The sequence below is a fragment of the Balaenoptera musculus genome, chromosome 5 (assembly GCF_009873245.2).
Source record: "Balaenoptera musculus isolate JJ_BM4_2016_0621 chromosome 5, mBalMus1.pri.v3, whole genome shotgun sequence".
Lineage (NCBI taxonomy): Eukaryota > Metazoa > Chordata > Mammalia > Artiodactyla > Balaenopteridae > Balaenoptera > Balaenoptera musculus.
The window spans coordinates 120,408,151-120,423,563 of record NC_045789.1 but is presented as its reverse complement, the minus strand read 5'-3'; positions in this window follow the sequence as shown (position 1 = coordinate 120,423,563).

Genomic DNA, 15,413 nt, shown 5'->3' with positions numbered 1-15,413 from the left:
AGTGTATAGGAATGCAAGAGATTTCTGGGCATTAATTTTGTATCCGGCTACTTTACCAAATTCATTGATCAGCTCTAGTAATTTTCTGGTGGCATCTTTAGGATTATCTATGTATAGTATCATGTCATCTGCAAACAACAACAGTTTTACTTCTTCTTTCTCAATTTATATTCCTTTTATTTCTTTTTTATCTCTGATTGCTGTGGCAAAGGCTTCCAAATCTATGTTGAATAATAGTGGCGAGAGTGGACATCCTTGTCTTGTTTCTGATCTTAGAGGAAATGCTTTCAGTTTCTCACCATTGAGAATGATGCTTGCTGTAGGTTTGCTGTATACGGCCTTTATTATGGAGGTAGGTTCCCTGTATGCCCACTTTCTGGAGAGTTTTTATCATAAATTGGTGTTGAATTCTGTCAAAAGCTTTTTTTGCATCTATTGAGATGATCATATGGTTTTTATTCTTCAGTTTGTTAATATGGTGTATCACATTGATTGCTTTGCGTATATTGAAGAATCCTTGCATCCCTGGGATAAATCCCACTTAATCATGGTGAATGAGCCTTTTAATGAGTTGTTGGATTCTGTTTGCTAGTATTTTGTTTAGGATTTTTGCATATATATTCATCAGTGATATTGGTCTGTAATTTTCTTTTATTGTAGTATCTTTGTCTGGTTTTGGTATCGGAGTGATGATGGCCTCGAAGAATGAGTTTGGGAGTGTTCCTTCCTGTGCAATATTTTGGAAGAGTTTGAGAAGGATGGGTGTTAGCTCTTCTCTAAATGTTTGATAGAATTCACCTGTGAAGCCATCTGGTCCTGGACTTTTGTTTGTCAGAAGATTTTTAATCATAGTTTCAATTTCATTACTTCTGATTGGTCTGTTCATATTTTCTGTTTCTTCCTGGTTCAGTCTTGGAAGGTTATAACTTTCTAAGAATTTGCCCATTTCTTCCAGGTTCTTCATTTTATTGGCATAGAGTTGCTTGTAGTAGTCGCTTATGTTGCTTTATATTTCTGTGGTGTCCATTGTAACTTCTCCTTTTTCCTTTCTAATTTTAGTAAATTGAGTCCTGTCCCTCTTTTTCTTGATGAGTGTGGTCAAAGGTTTATCTTCTCAAAGAAGCAGCTTTTAGTTTTATTGATCTTTGCTATTATTTTCTGTGTTTCTATTTCATTTATTTCTGCTCTGATCTTTATGATTTCTTTCCTTCTGCTAACTTTGGGTTTTGTTTGTTCTTCTTTCTCTAGTTCTTTTAGGTGTAAGTTTAGATTGTTTATTTGAGATTTGTTTTGTTTCTTGAGGTAGGATTATATTGCTATAAACTTCCCTCTTAGAACTGCTTTTGCTGCATCCCATACGTTTGGATCGTCATGTTTTCATTGTCATTTGTCTCTAGGTATTTTTTGATTTCCTTTTTGATTTCTTCAATGATGTCTTGGTTATTTAGTAACGTATTGTTCAGCCTCCATGTGTTTGTGTTTTTTACGGTTTTTTCCCTGTAATTTATTTCTAATCTCATAGTGTTGTGGTTGGAAAAGATGCTTGATATGATTTCAATTTTCTTAAATTTACTGAGGCTTCATTTGTGACCCAAGATGTGATCTATCCTGGAGAATGTTCCATGTGCACATGAGAAGAAAGTGTAACCTGCTGTTTCGGATAGAATGTCCTATAAATATCAATTAAATCTATCTGGTCTTTTGTGTCAGTTAAAGCTTGTGTTTCCTTATTAATTTTCTGTGTGGATGATCTCTCCATTGGTGTAAATGAGGTGTTAAAGTCCCCCACTATTACTGTGTTACTGTCGATTTCCTCTTTTATAGCTGTTAGCATTTGCCTTATGTATTGAGGTGCTCCTATGTTGGGTGCATATATATTTATAATTGTTATATCTTCTCCTTGTATCGATCCCTTCATCATTATGTAGTGTCCTTCCTTGTCTCTTGTAACATTCTTTATTTTAAAGTCTATTTTATCTGATATGAGTATCGCTATTCCAGCTTTCTTTTGATTTCCATTTGCATGGAATATCTTTTTCCATCCCCTCACTTTCAGTCTGTATGAGTCCCTAGGTCTGAAGTGGGTCTCTTGTAGACAGCATATAGATGGGTCTTGTTTTTGTATCCATTCAGCAAGGCTGTGTCTTTTGGTTGGAGCATTTAATCCATTCACGTTTAAGGTAATTATCGATATGTATGTTCCTATGACCATTTTCTTAATTATTTTGGGTTTGTTTTTGTAGGTCATTTTCTTCTTTTGTGTTTCCCACTTAGAGAAGTTCCTTTAGCATTTGTTGTAGAGCTGGTTTGGTGATGCTGAATTCTCTTAGCTTTTGCTTGTCTGTAAAGCTTTTGATTTCTCCATCAAATCTGAATGAGATCCTTACCGGGTAGAGTAATCTTAGTTGTAGGTTCTTCCCTTTCATTGCTTTAACTATATCATGCCACTCCCTGCTGGCTTGTATAATAGTTGTTGAGAAATCAGCTGTTAAACTTATGGGAGTTCCCTTGTATGTCATTTGACATTTTTCCCTTGCTGCTTTTAATAATTTTTGTCTTTAATTTTTGTCAGTTTGATTACTATGTGTCTCGGCATGCTTCTCCTTGGGTTTATCCTGGCTGGGACTCTCTGCACTTCCTGGACTTGGGTGGCTAATTCCTTTCCCATGTTAGGGAAGTTTTCAACTATAATCTCTTCAAATATTTTCTCAGGTTCTTTCTCTGTTCTCCTTCTGGGACCCCTATAACATGAATGCTCGTGCATTTAATGTTGTCCCAGAAATCTCTTAGGCTGTCTTCATTTCTTTTCATTCTTTTTTCTTTATTCTGTTCTGTGGCAGTGAATTCCACCATTCTGTCTTCCATGTCACTTATCCGTTCTTCTGCCTCAGTTATTCTGCTATTGATTCCTTTTAGTGTAGTTTTCATTTCAGTTATTATTTTGTTCATCTCTGTTTGTTTGTTCTGTAATTCTTCTAGGTCTTTGTTAAACATTTCTTGCATCTTCTCAATCTTTGTCTACTTTCTTTTTCCGAGGTCCTGGATCATCTTCACTATTATTATTCTGAATTCTTTTTTGGAAGGTTGCCTATCTCCACTTCACTTAATTGTTTTTCTGGGGTTTTATCTTGTTCCTTCATGTGGTACATAGTCCTCTGCCTTTTAATTTTGTCTATCTTTCTGTGAATGTGGTTTTCGTTCCACAGGATGCAGGATTGTAGTTCTTCTTCGGGAGTGTTCTAATGTCATTGGTTTACAAGTAGTTTACCAGCTTTCCTAACAACACTTGTTGAAGAGACTGTCTTTTTTCCTTAGTGTATTCTTGCCTCCTTTGTTGTAGATTACTTGACTAAAGGTGTGTGGATTTACTTCTGGGTTCTCTATTCTGTTCCATTGATCTATATATCTGTTTTAGTGCTGATATCACTCTGTTTTGATTACTGTAGCTTTGTAGTATTGTCTGAAGTCTGGAAGTGTTATGCCTCCAGCTTTGTCCTTTTTACTCAAGATTGCTTTGGTAATTCTGGGCCCTTTTTGGTTCCTTATAAATTTTAGGATTATTTATTCTAGTTCTGTGAAGACTGCCATGGGTATTTTGATAAGAATTACCTTAAATCTGTATATTGTTTTGGGTAGTGGAGGCATATTAACAATATTAATTCTTCCAGTCCAAGAGCATGGGATATCTTTCCATTTCTTTGAATAATCTTCAATTTCCTTTTTCAGCACATCTCCTAGGTTAAGTTTATTCCTAGGTATTTTTTTTTGAATGCAATTTTAAATGGGATTGATTTTTTATTTTTTAACTTTCTCTTTCTGTATATTTCATTGTTAGTGTGAAGAAATGCAAAAGATTTCTGTATATTAATCTTGTATCCTGCTATTTTGCTTAATTTATTTACTAGTTCTAATAGTTTTTGTGTGGAGACTTTAAGTTTCTCTATATAGAGTCATCTGCAAATAGTGGCAGTACCTCTTCCCTTCCAATTTGGGTACCTTTTATTTCTTTTGCTTGTCTGACTGCTGTGTCTAGGACTTCCAACACTATGTTGAATAGAAGTGGTGAAAGTGGGTATCCTTGTCTTGTTCCTGAATTTCACAGGAAGGCTTTCAGTGTTCACCATAGAGTACTATGTTGGCTGTGGGTTTGTCATGAATGGCCTTTATTAGGTTCAGATATGTTCACCTTATACAATTTGGTGAGAGTTTTTATCATGAATGGATGGTGAATTTTGTCAAATGCTTTTTCTGCGTCTATTGAGATGATCATGTGGTTTTTGTCTTTCTTTTTGTTAATGTGGTGTATCATATTGATTTGTGTATGTTGAACCATCCTTGTGACATAGGAAGGAGTCTAACTTGATTATGGTATATGATACTTTTTACATTTGTTGGATTTGCTTTGCTAGTATTTTGTTGAGGATTTTTGCATCTTTATTCATAAAAGATATTTACCTGTGATTATCTTTTTTTGTAGTGTCTTTGTCTGGTTTTGGTATCAGAGTGATAGTATCTTCATAGAATATATTTAGGAGTGTTTCCTGCTCTTCAATTTTTTGGAATAGTTTGAGAAGGATAAGTTCTTCTTTTTATGTTTGGTAGAATTGCCCAGTGAAGCCGTCCAGTCCTGGACTTTTGTTTGCAGGAATTTTTTTAAATTACAGATGAGATTTCACTTCTAGTGATCAGTTTGTTCAAATTATGTTTCTTTTTGACTCCATTTTGGCATCCTGTATGTTTCTAGAAACTTGTTCATTTCTTCTCAGGTGTCTAATTTGTTGACATATAACTGTTCATCGTGTTCTACTATAATTTTTGGGGGTATTTCTGTGGTATCAGTTGCTTTTTCTCCTTTTTCATTTCTTATTTTTTTTATTTGGGTCCTCTCTTGTTTCTTCTTTGTGGTCTGGTGAAATGTTTGTTAATTTTGTTTATCTTAGCAAAAAACCAGCTCTTGGTTTTATTCATCTTTTCTATTTTTTTTTACCTTGATTATTTATTTCTTCTCAGATCTTTATTATTTCCTTCCTTCTGCTGACTTTGATCTTTGTTTGTTCTTCTTTTTCTAATTCTTTTAGATGGTAGGTTAGATTATTTATTTGAAATTTTTCTTGTTTCTTTTTTTTTTTTTTGCTTGAGATTTTTTTAAAATTTATTTTTATTTTTTATTTTTTGGCTGTGTTGGGTCTTCCTTTCTGTGTGAGGGCTTTCTCCAGTTGCAGCAAGCGGGGGCCTCTCCTCATCGCGGTGCACGGGCTTCTCACTATCGCAGCCTCTCTTGTTGCGGAGCACAGGCTCCAGATGCACAGGCTCAGTAGTTGTGGCTCACGGGCCCAGCTGCTCCACGGCATGTGGGATCTTCCCGGACCAGGGCTCGAACCCATGTCCCCTGCATTGGCAGGCAGACTCTCAACCACTACACCCCCAAGGAAGCCCATTTTTCTTGTTTCTTGAGTAAGGTCTGTTCTGCTATAAACTTCCCCCTTAGGACTGCTTTTGCTGTAGCCCACAGATTTTGTAGCACTGTGTTTTCATTTTTGTTCATCTCAAGGTATTTCTGATTTCTTCTTTGTTTTTGTCACTGAGCCATTGGTTTTTTATTAGCATATTGTTTAGTCTTCATGTGATTATTTTTCCCATTTTTCTTCCTGTGGTTGATTTCTAGTTTTATACCATGTGGTCAGAAATGATGCTTGAAATAATTTCTATCTTCTTGAATTTGTTGAGGCTTATTTTGTGACATAGTATGTGTTCTATCGTAGGTAATGTTCCATGTGTGCTTGAAAAGGATGTGTATTCTGGTTTTGGGGGATGTAGTGTAGATATCAATTAAGTCCAATTGGTATATTGTGTCATTTAGGACCTATGTTGCCTTATCGATTTTCTGTTTGGATGATTGATCCATTGATGTCAGTGGGGTATTAAAGTCTCCTACTACTATTGTATTATTGTCAGTTTCTCCCTTTATGTCTGTTAGTATTTGTTTTATATATTTTGGTGCTCCTATATTGGGGGCATATATGTTAATGAGTGTAATATCTTCTTATATTGATCCCTAAATCATTATATAATGCCCTTGTCTTTCTTCATGGCCTTTGTTTTAAAGTCTATTTTGTCTGATATAAGTAGTGCTATATTCCTGCTTTCTTGTCACTTCCATTTGCATGAAATATCTTTTTCCATCCCCTCACTTTCAGTTGTGTTGGTCTTTTGCCCTGAAGTGAGTCTCTTATAGGCAACATATTGCAGGTTCTTTTTTTTTTTTTTTTTTATCCAATCTGCCACTCTGTGTCTTTTGATTGAAGCATTTAGTCCATTAACCTTTAAAGTAATTATTGATAGATATGTACTTATTGCCATTTTAATCCTCATTTTCCAGCTGTTTTTGTAGTTCTTCTTTGTTCATTTCTTATTTTTGTTTTTCCTTTTGTGGTTTGATGATTTTCTTTTGTAATCCCTGTATTCTCTTCTTTTTGATTTTTGTGAATCTATGTATATTTTTTATTTCTGGACCATGGAGTTCAATTATGTTAACACATAACTATACCTACTTGCTTTACACTGGTAGTCATTAAGTTCAAACACAGTCTAACAGATCTACATTTTTATACTCTCCTCCCCCAAGTTTTGTGATTTTGATGTCCTATTTTACATCTTCATTCTTATCCTTTTGCTGTTTGTTATGGTAATAATCACTTTTACCATTTTTTGATTGTTTTTAAATCTATGTACTGGCTTATTTAAGTGATCTTCAATCCTCTTATATATTTGCCTTTCTTACTGTGATTTTCCCTTTCCCATAGATCCTTTTTTCTTTTCTATTTTTTTCTTCTTCTTTTGTATTTAGAGGAGATCCCTTAATAATTCTTTTAGGGTAGGTTTAGTATTGCTGAATTCTTTTAGTTTTTGCTTGTCTGAGAAATTCGTTGTCTCTCCTTCTGTTCTAAAGGATAATATTGCAGGTTTTCCCCTTTCAGGACTTTGAATATGTCATGCAACTCCCTTCTGGCCTGCAACATTTCTGCAGAGAAATCAGCTGATAGACTTATGGGGGTACCCTTGTAATTGACTGTTTTTTTCTTGCTACCCTTAGAACCCTCTCTTTATCTTTCACTTTTGCCATTTTAATTATGATATGTCTTGGTGTGTGTCTGTTTGGGTTCATTTGTTTGGGACCCTCTGTGCTTCCTGTACCTGGATATCTGTTTCCTTCTTTAGGTTTGGGAAGTTTTCATCCATAATATCTTCAAATACATTTTGATCCCTTTCTTGCTCTCTCTTCTCCTTCTGGAACCCCTATTATGCATATGTTGGCACATTTTATATTATCCCATAGATCTCATATGTTGCTTTCATTTTTTAAAATTTGTCTTTCAGTCTACTGTTCTGATGGGGTGATTTCCATTATTCTGCTTTCCAGATCAGTTATTCATTATGCCTTCTTGTCATTTAATTGGTTATTCATTGCTTCTAAATTGGATTTTATCTCAGCAATTTAATTGTCTAGTTTTGATCAGTTCATCTGTATAGTTTCTAGTTCCTTGTTACAGTGATCTGCATTTCTATTAATAATCTTAATAGACCTAACCCCTGAGTACTCCTCAGTGCGCTGACAATAGTCATCACCACTCCACCTGGACCACAGCCTAGGCCCTCCATGTTGTCTCTGTGTAGCTAGATGAATCCCCTCCCAGGGCCTGTCTACCAGAGATTCAGTGCTTAGCCACCATGCACTCCTGTCAAGCTGTCCACGTGCGTTTTGACAACATTCATGTTGCTACACCCACCACCCTTTGCAGGTACAGACAATGGTCTCTGAGACCCTGCCCAGGTCACACCCCAGGCACCCTGGTCTGTCTATGCACAGCTAAAAAAAGTCTCTGCCCAGATCTTGTGCCAGGTTGCGGTATGGAATAAGCAGAGCTGGGGTGTTTGCCCCCTTTGATTGTGAAGGGTGGCAAAGTGGAAACTCCCAGTGAGAGGCTCTTTCTGCCCTGATTGTCAGCAAGCCAGCACATGTGCAATTCTCATGAGCAGATTCTAGGTTTCTCCAGCACTTCTGTCTGTCTTAGTGGATTTTCTGGCTGGCAAGGGGGCCTGTTTCCTCCACACAGGACTCCAGGACTGGGATGCCCAGACTGTGGTTCAACCTGCTCACTTCCCAGGGCAAGGGTACACCCATGTAAAACTTCTCTTCCTTACAGATCTCTCCCAGAGGTGTAAGTTCTGGCCCGATGACTTTTTTCCCCCATCATACCTGGTTATATGGAAATCTTTCTTGCAGCTTTGGTTGTGTAGGAGTTCTTCTGCCTGTTTCCAGTTAGTTTCCTGTGAGAATCGTTACACATGTAGATGTGCTTTTGATGTGTTTATAGGGGAATATGAATTTCACATCCTCCTATTCTGCCATCTTGATCCCCCTCTCTCTACATTTTCTTTATCCATTCATTTTTCAGTTGACACTTAGGTTAATTCCATATCTTTGCTATTGTGAATAATGCTGCAATGAACATGAAAGTGCAGATATCACTTCAAGATACTGCTTTCATTCCTTTTGGACATATACTCAGAAGGGGTATATATTACTGGATCATATGGTAGTACTTTTAATTTTTTGAGGGCCCTCTGTACTGCTCTCCATAATGGCTGTACCAACAGTGCACAAGGATTCTTTTTTCTCTGCATCCTTGCCAATAATTTTTATCTTTTGTCTTTTTGATAATAACCATTCTACCAAGAGGTAATATCTCATTGTGGTTTTGATTTGCATTTCCCTGATAATTAGTGATTTGAGCATTTTTCATATACCTGTTGGCCATTTATATGTCTTCCTTTTAGAAATGTCTATTTGGGTCCTCTGCCCATTTTAAAATTATCTGTTTAGGCTATATGTTTGTTTGTTTGCTATTGAATTGTTGCTAGCATTTAAGTGTGGATGGAAGAATGTATCTGGGTATTGAGTAACCAATGGAATATAGATCCAACTCATTCTATTCTAATATGCCATCCTTACTTCAGAGGCTAGAAGGCCAAAACTACATTTTCCATACTCCTTTGCATTTAGGATTCTGGATTTGATTTGGATTCTACCAGTTGGATGCCCCTATGTGAGACTTAGAAAGAAGTAAAGTGAGGGTAATTCTGCTGCTGTGTATGCTACTTCAGTTTTAAGAACCATCTGGAAGTGGCATCTTTCCCATTCTGGAGTCAGCAGATGAACCAGTGGCACCTTCACAATTCAACAAATGGCGTCCTGGTTTAAAGGACAGTCTTTTGTTTTGTGTCCTTGAAGATGTTCCTGAAAGTTCAAACTTGAGTCTGTTTCTTAGACTTTCCCAATGACTCTGTAGGTAATTTAATACCCTGTAGCAAATCCCTTACTGCTTACACTAGCTAGAGAAAACTTTGTTTTCTGCAGTGAATTCCAAGTGACAAAATTGCTCAGGGCAAACCCTGAGAGAAAACAATTTATGACTCATGATAAGAGTAGAGAACTCCACAAAAATGAAATGGAGTAAACAGAGAAGAGAAAGGGGGAAAAAAAGTGTAATGTTATGGACGGCAATAGGAAAGAAATCAGCAACAGATTTAACATAGGCCATGCCATGGACGGTAAGAAAAATCATTTTTCTACCATTGTTGTCAGAATGGGCAAACTGAGGGCATTTCTGTTTGTTCTTACCCTCTAGTGTTTCTAGTGAATATATGACAAAACATGGCACAGGCTTATCACAGAAATCAGAATAAAGCCAGCTTTGTGGAACCCTTTTTCTAGAGAAGAGAAATAGGAAAAGAGACTCGTTCTATCAAGAGAGAATTGAGAAAAGATGGGCTCTAGGAAACTCACTGCTGCATGGCTCACTTATCCATTTAGGGTCAGGGCAGTCTGTAGCTTTGGGAAACCATGTTTCTTGATATTCTCACTGCTCACTAGCCATCCACAAAAGCAGCTCACTCAAATTTCTTTGGTATTGGGCAAGTATGCACAACTAAAGATATGCTGGCCTCTTGTTTTCACTCTATTCTGACCAATTAAAAGATTATCACTACCATATACTTTGCTTTCAACATGATAGAAACAACTCACAGTTACACAGGTGTTAGCAATCTTGTGTATTTCTTTCATACTCTTCAACTATTTCACCTCTTACAGCACCCCTTATTCCTCTACACTTTTGTCTCCATCAGGTTGGCATTATATTGCTTAGAGCTTACTTGGGCTACTGTATATATCAGTTAAAAGCCTTTTTAAAAAATATAGAAACTTAGAAACTTTCCCTTCCAATCTTTAATATGACTCTTCTAATGATGTCATTTACCTGCTACTTTTGTTTCATAGTAATGGCTATTTTGTCTTTGGTATCTTCTTCTAGAGAGGATCATAGATACCACAGTATTAACTCCTGTACTACCAAAAAGCCTGTATGTAACCTGCAGCATCAAAAGCACACTATTATAGTTACCACTTACTAAAATGAAGTCAAGCTGGGACTATCACAGTCACTGTGAAATTTACAGATAATTATGATGGCACATCTTCTACTGTTCCATATTTCTAACATTTAGAATAATGCCTAAACCAAAAAGGTACTTGTTAATTATTTGACATCCATGGACTTCCTCTCATAAAGATTATTTTAGCTTCATGGTCTATCTATTTGCATTTTTTAGTTCTTTACCAGGATTTAATATCATCCTCGAGCCTATAGAAATTATGCTTTATTGTGTTTTTCTTCTTCTAGGCCATTTATTCAAATGCTTGATGGAAATGACCCCAGATGAAACTGGCAGACTGTGCTATTAGCATTTAGAAAAGTACTTATTTGCTCCTTTTGTTTTCTATTTCTTAGACAACATTCTATTTCTTAGGGTTAGGGTTAGGGTTAGGGTTAGGGTCTTAGAATTCATGATTAAAACATCCCAATGCTAATTTTTAAAGAAGGCCTTAATTAGGGGAACTTATCAATTTTTGCTAGTCTGAATACAATACATAGTCTAGATTTCACTTGCCCACATGTTTATTCTTCAGTTTTCTACTATATTAGAATAGGCATTGTGGGAAAAATCCCATTGTCTCTCACTTATTACTTTAGATAAATGAAACTAAGATTAGTCTACTAAACATGGCATTCACAGAAACAACTCAATAGCAGAAGGACAGCATAGCAGGTGCTCTATTTTGGTGGGTGACAATAAATTCAATACCAATGTTTTTGATAATTCTTCAGGAAGAAGTATAATCCAAAGGTGTGTCATTTTACACAGATTGAGTAGAAACTGCTACAGAAATTTACAGATTTGAATAGAATTACTCAAAGGCATACAGTTCAAAAAAGAAAGATTGTTAGACAAAAAAGCCAATTGTGAAATATAACCACTGTGCCATCTTGAAATAGCTATGTATTTTGATTTTTGAAACTTCTATAAAAAAGAAGCCTATAAATATAATACCACAATGTTCCTGCCTCTTGCATATATATGCTTGACTGTTCTGATTGGCGGGTAGGGTCTATGGGTATGTGTTTATGTGTGTATATATATATATGTTAAAAATTATATACAATTAAAAATTATATATAATTTAAATTATATATTAAATTATTAAAATTATATATATTAGCAAATGTGAATTTATTTTTAAAATTTTTCTTGAAATATAGTTGATTTACAATGTTGTATTAGTTACAGGTGTACAGCAAAGTGAGTCAGTTATATATATATATATATATATATATATTCCTTTTTAGATTCTTTTCTATTATAAGTTTTTACAAGATATGGAGTAGAGTTCCCTGTGCTGTACAGTAGGTCCTTGTTGGTTATCTATTTTATATATAGTAATGTGTATATTTTAATCCCAAACTCCTAATTTATCTCTCCCTCCTCCCTTTCCCCTTTGGTAACCATAAGTTTGTTTTCCATGTCTGTGAGTCTATTTTGTGGGTATAATCTATTCTTTGTATTCAGGGAAAGACACCTTCAAAGGTAACAGGAATTTTTTTTTCTATTATGGGTAATCAGGCCACAGATTTGCATCAGTAAGCCTTCTGCAGTGCACACTCCCTCTTTCTCTCTCCCATGAACATGCATGCACACACTCACACCATTCCCCCCACATACACACTCTATCATTTGATCTCCACACCCATCCAACCAATCCTACTTGATCCTCGATGTCAGCCCTGTAAGTTGGTCTTTTTTTTCTGTCAGGACATCTAACATCATTTCATTTCTAAAGCTTTCCTAGAACTGAGTCACTATGTGAATTAATGCTTTGAGGCTTTGTAAGTATGTGTACCTGCAAATCATCTCATTCACCCCGAAAGGTAGATGTTCCTCAACAATTCTTTGGGAAACACCACCATATTCTCTTTACACACACATCTATTAAATTGTGTCTTTTCAGTGAATTTAAGCCACAGGTGTGAACTTGGAACCTTGCTCCCCACCACCACCCCCACCCAGGTTGTTTTACCACCGCACCCAATATTGTTTTCTGGCTCCTTACCTGCCCTGTTCAGGTCTTCTCGTACATTTCTATGCAAGTGCAAGAAGAGCTCTGAAAACAAATTTTGACACAGTAATGTCTAAATAGGCATTAAACAAGTACTCTCCATGAACTCTGTCTAACTATTTAGTGTACTTTTCAGCTGCTAGAGGAAACCAAGCAACACGACAACATGGTTAGGCGTAAACAGGATGTTTCTAAAACAATTGCTCTTCTTTTTAAAAATTGTTATTTTAGAAAGTGGGTTTTATAGGAATTATCAGGTACTTTTTGTAAGGAAAAATTTAAGACTTTGGAATAAACTAAAGAAACTACTAGATATCCTTTCAGTGGAATGCTGGAGCCTCCAGGAGATTATCTGATTCTGTAAAGGACTCTGCACCTTTCATTGCTTTTGAACTATTTTACAACTCTCTAAATTGTAAATAGCTGATAATCATATAATAATTCTTCTAATTCTATCCGTGGAAAAAGCCACTTTGGGTCCATTCGTAAGTTCATTTCAATATTCCCTTACTTCATATAAATTAATGGGTCTGACTTCTCCTTTGAACAAGCTGCAACATTGATCTGGTTCCCTTTTTATTTAATGAGTTAAATAAAATCTTTTGATATGTTCATTTTATATTTAAGAGAGTCATGATTTTACTATCCTCTCTTAAAATTTCTCTTTTAACTCTACAGTATGGAAATTTAAAATCAAAGTTTAATATTTTAAAAGACTTCTACTGGTGTGGGTGTTTTTCCATCTTAAACTGAAATAATATGAAAACACAGTTGCTACTATCTATTTAATAGCACCATAATTACTACTGTGATTAAACACATACGCACACACACGCATAAACACACAATAAAACTCTGATTTGGCCTGCTAAGAAGCAAAGAAAAAAATGCATGATTATTATAATAGCTTATTGTGTTTTTTTGAGGAATACAGTGAGTGAGGTGATTCCATACATCCATCTTTGGCTGTTGATATTTTATACATAGGAAACCTACCCAGAGCAAACCCTCATCCAAAGGTGTCACATGTTAATAGTGGTGTGACTGTTAATAGTGAAGACCATTTAAGGCAAAATCGTGAGGTGGTGAAGTTTAACTTGACATATCTTGTTTTTATGCAACACCTACTGATCACTTCCTGTCCCCAAGCATATCACTTTTCCTTTCTTTTATTGAAGACACGTTTCCAAGGCCGGTATATATTTGCCTAGGAAAAGTGGGAAACAGAGAGTTTGGGCTTTTGTTTGAATCTGGCCTTGGTTCAAATTCCTGCTATGTCAATAGTGATGTGAACTGGGCAACTTAATACATGTTCTGACCTCCAGTTGACAAGGAAGTAACAACTGTCAGAAGAGCATAGTATTAGATGCTGCTTATATGATGCCTAGCTCAGTATGTATACATTCCCTTCCTCTTCTCACCCATGATGTTCACAGTTTTACGGAGGGGCAAGCAGCAAATACACTACAGCCATGCCTCAAATATATTGTGGGCTCTGTTCCAGACTACCTCAATAAAGTGAATATCACAATAAAGCAAGTCACATGAATTTTTTGGTTTCCCAGTGCATATAAAAGTTATATTTACACTATATTGTAGTCTTTTAAGTGTGCAATAACATTATGTCTAAAAACATAATGTACATACCTTCGTTAAAAACAATTTTGTTGGAAAAATGGTGCCAACAGAGTTGTTCAATGCAAGGTTGCCACAAACCTTCAATTTGTAAAAAAAATCTGCAAAACATAATAAAGCAAAGCACAATCAAACAAGGTATGCCTGTAAACGTGGTTTTGTATATGCAAACTTATATGGAAATTCTTGTAAATACTAAAGTTTGACAAACCCTGATAGATTAGAGAGAGGAACAAGAGGAAAATCTATATGCAGGGTTAGGATATATTGAGTTAAACAAGATTGTCTGTTTTATGACCATATAGGCACCCAAACCTAAATTTTTCATTCCCTGTCTACATAGCCATTCACATGCTTGTCTTACAGTTTTATCCCATTCTACTTTACCATTAAGCCCTTATCACCTTAATACATGTTCAGATATTTCTTTTAAGAATTAAATGAGCTAATGTATTTGAAAGCACAAGCCCAGGATGTGGCATATGGAAAGTGTTCAATAAAATTTGTTGGATTTAAAACTAAGTTTTGCTTTTTTATTAAATCCACAAAGACACTATTCTTTTTTTTAAATTTTCATTTTATATTGGAGCATAGTTGATTAACAATGTTGTGTTAGTTTCAGGTGTACAGCAAAGTGATTCAGTTATACATATACATGTATCAATTCTTTTTCAAATTCTTTTCCCATTTATGTTCTTACAGAATATTGAAGTGTTCCCTGTGCTATATGGTAGGTCCTTGTTGGTTATCTATTTTAAATATAGCAGTGTATACATGTCAAAAGACACTATTCTTTGAAACAAAGTGGAGTACAACATGGCCAAATGCTTCCTGAATTTCCAGCTTTGCCATTTTCCATCACAGTCCTTCTGAATAGCTAAAAGTCACACACATTTGGGTTTCAGTCTCTTGACCCCTGGCCGGCTCTTAGCTGATTGCTGACCAGTCCCACTATGCTGTTAGTCACTAAGGTATTAAAATAACTGATAATATATTCTCCCTTTGGGGATCTCTGATTTTAACTGGTGAAAGAGGATCTTACCATTGCTCTAGCGTTGAGAGCCCAAGCGGCTGGCAAGAATCTCCCTCTCTCATTTTACTCCCCTCAGGCCTGCCTCTTAGGTTAGTAAATTTTGTGATGGACAAAATACAAAAAACAAAATGAAGAGATGTATAGATCCCTGACAGTAATGAGCTGCTAGTTAGAAGGAAGGAGGGTTTTTTTCAGATTTTTATTTATTTATTTTTTGTGAAAGGCAAAATT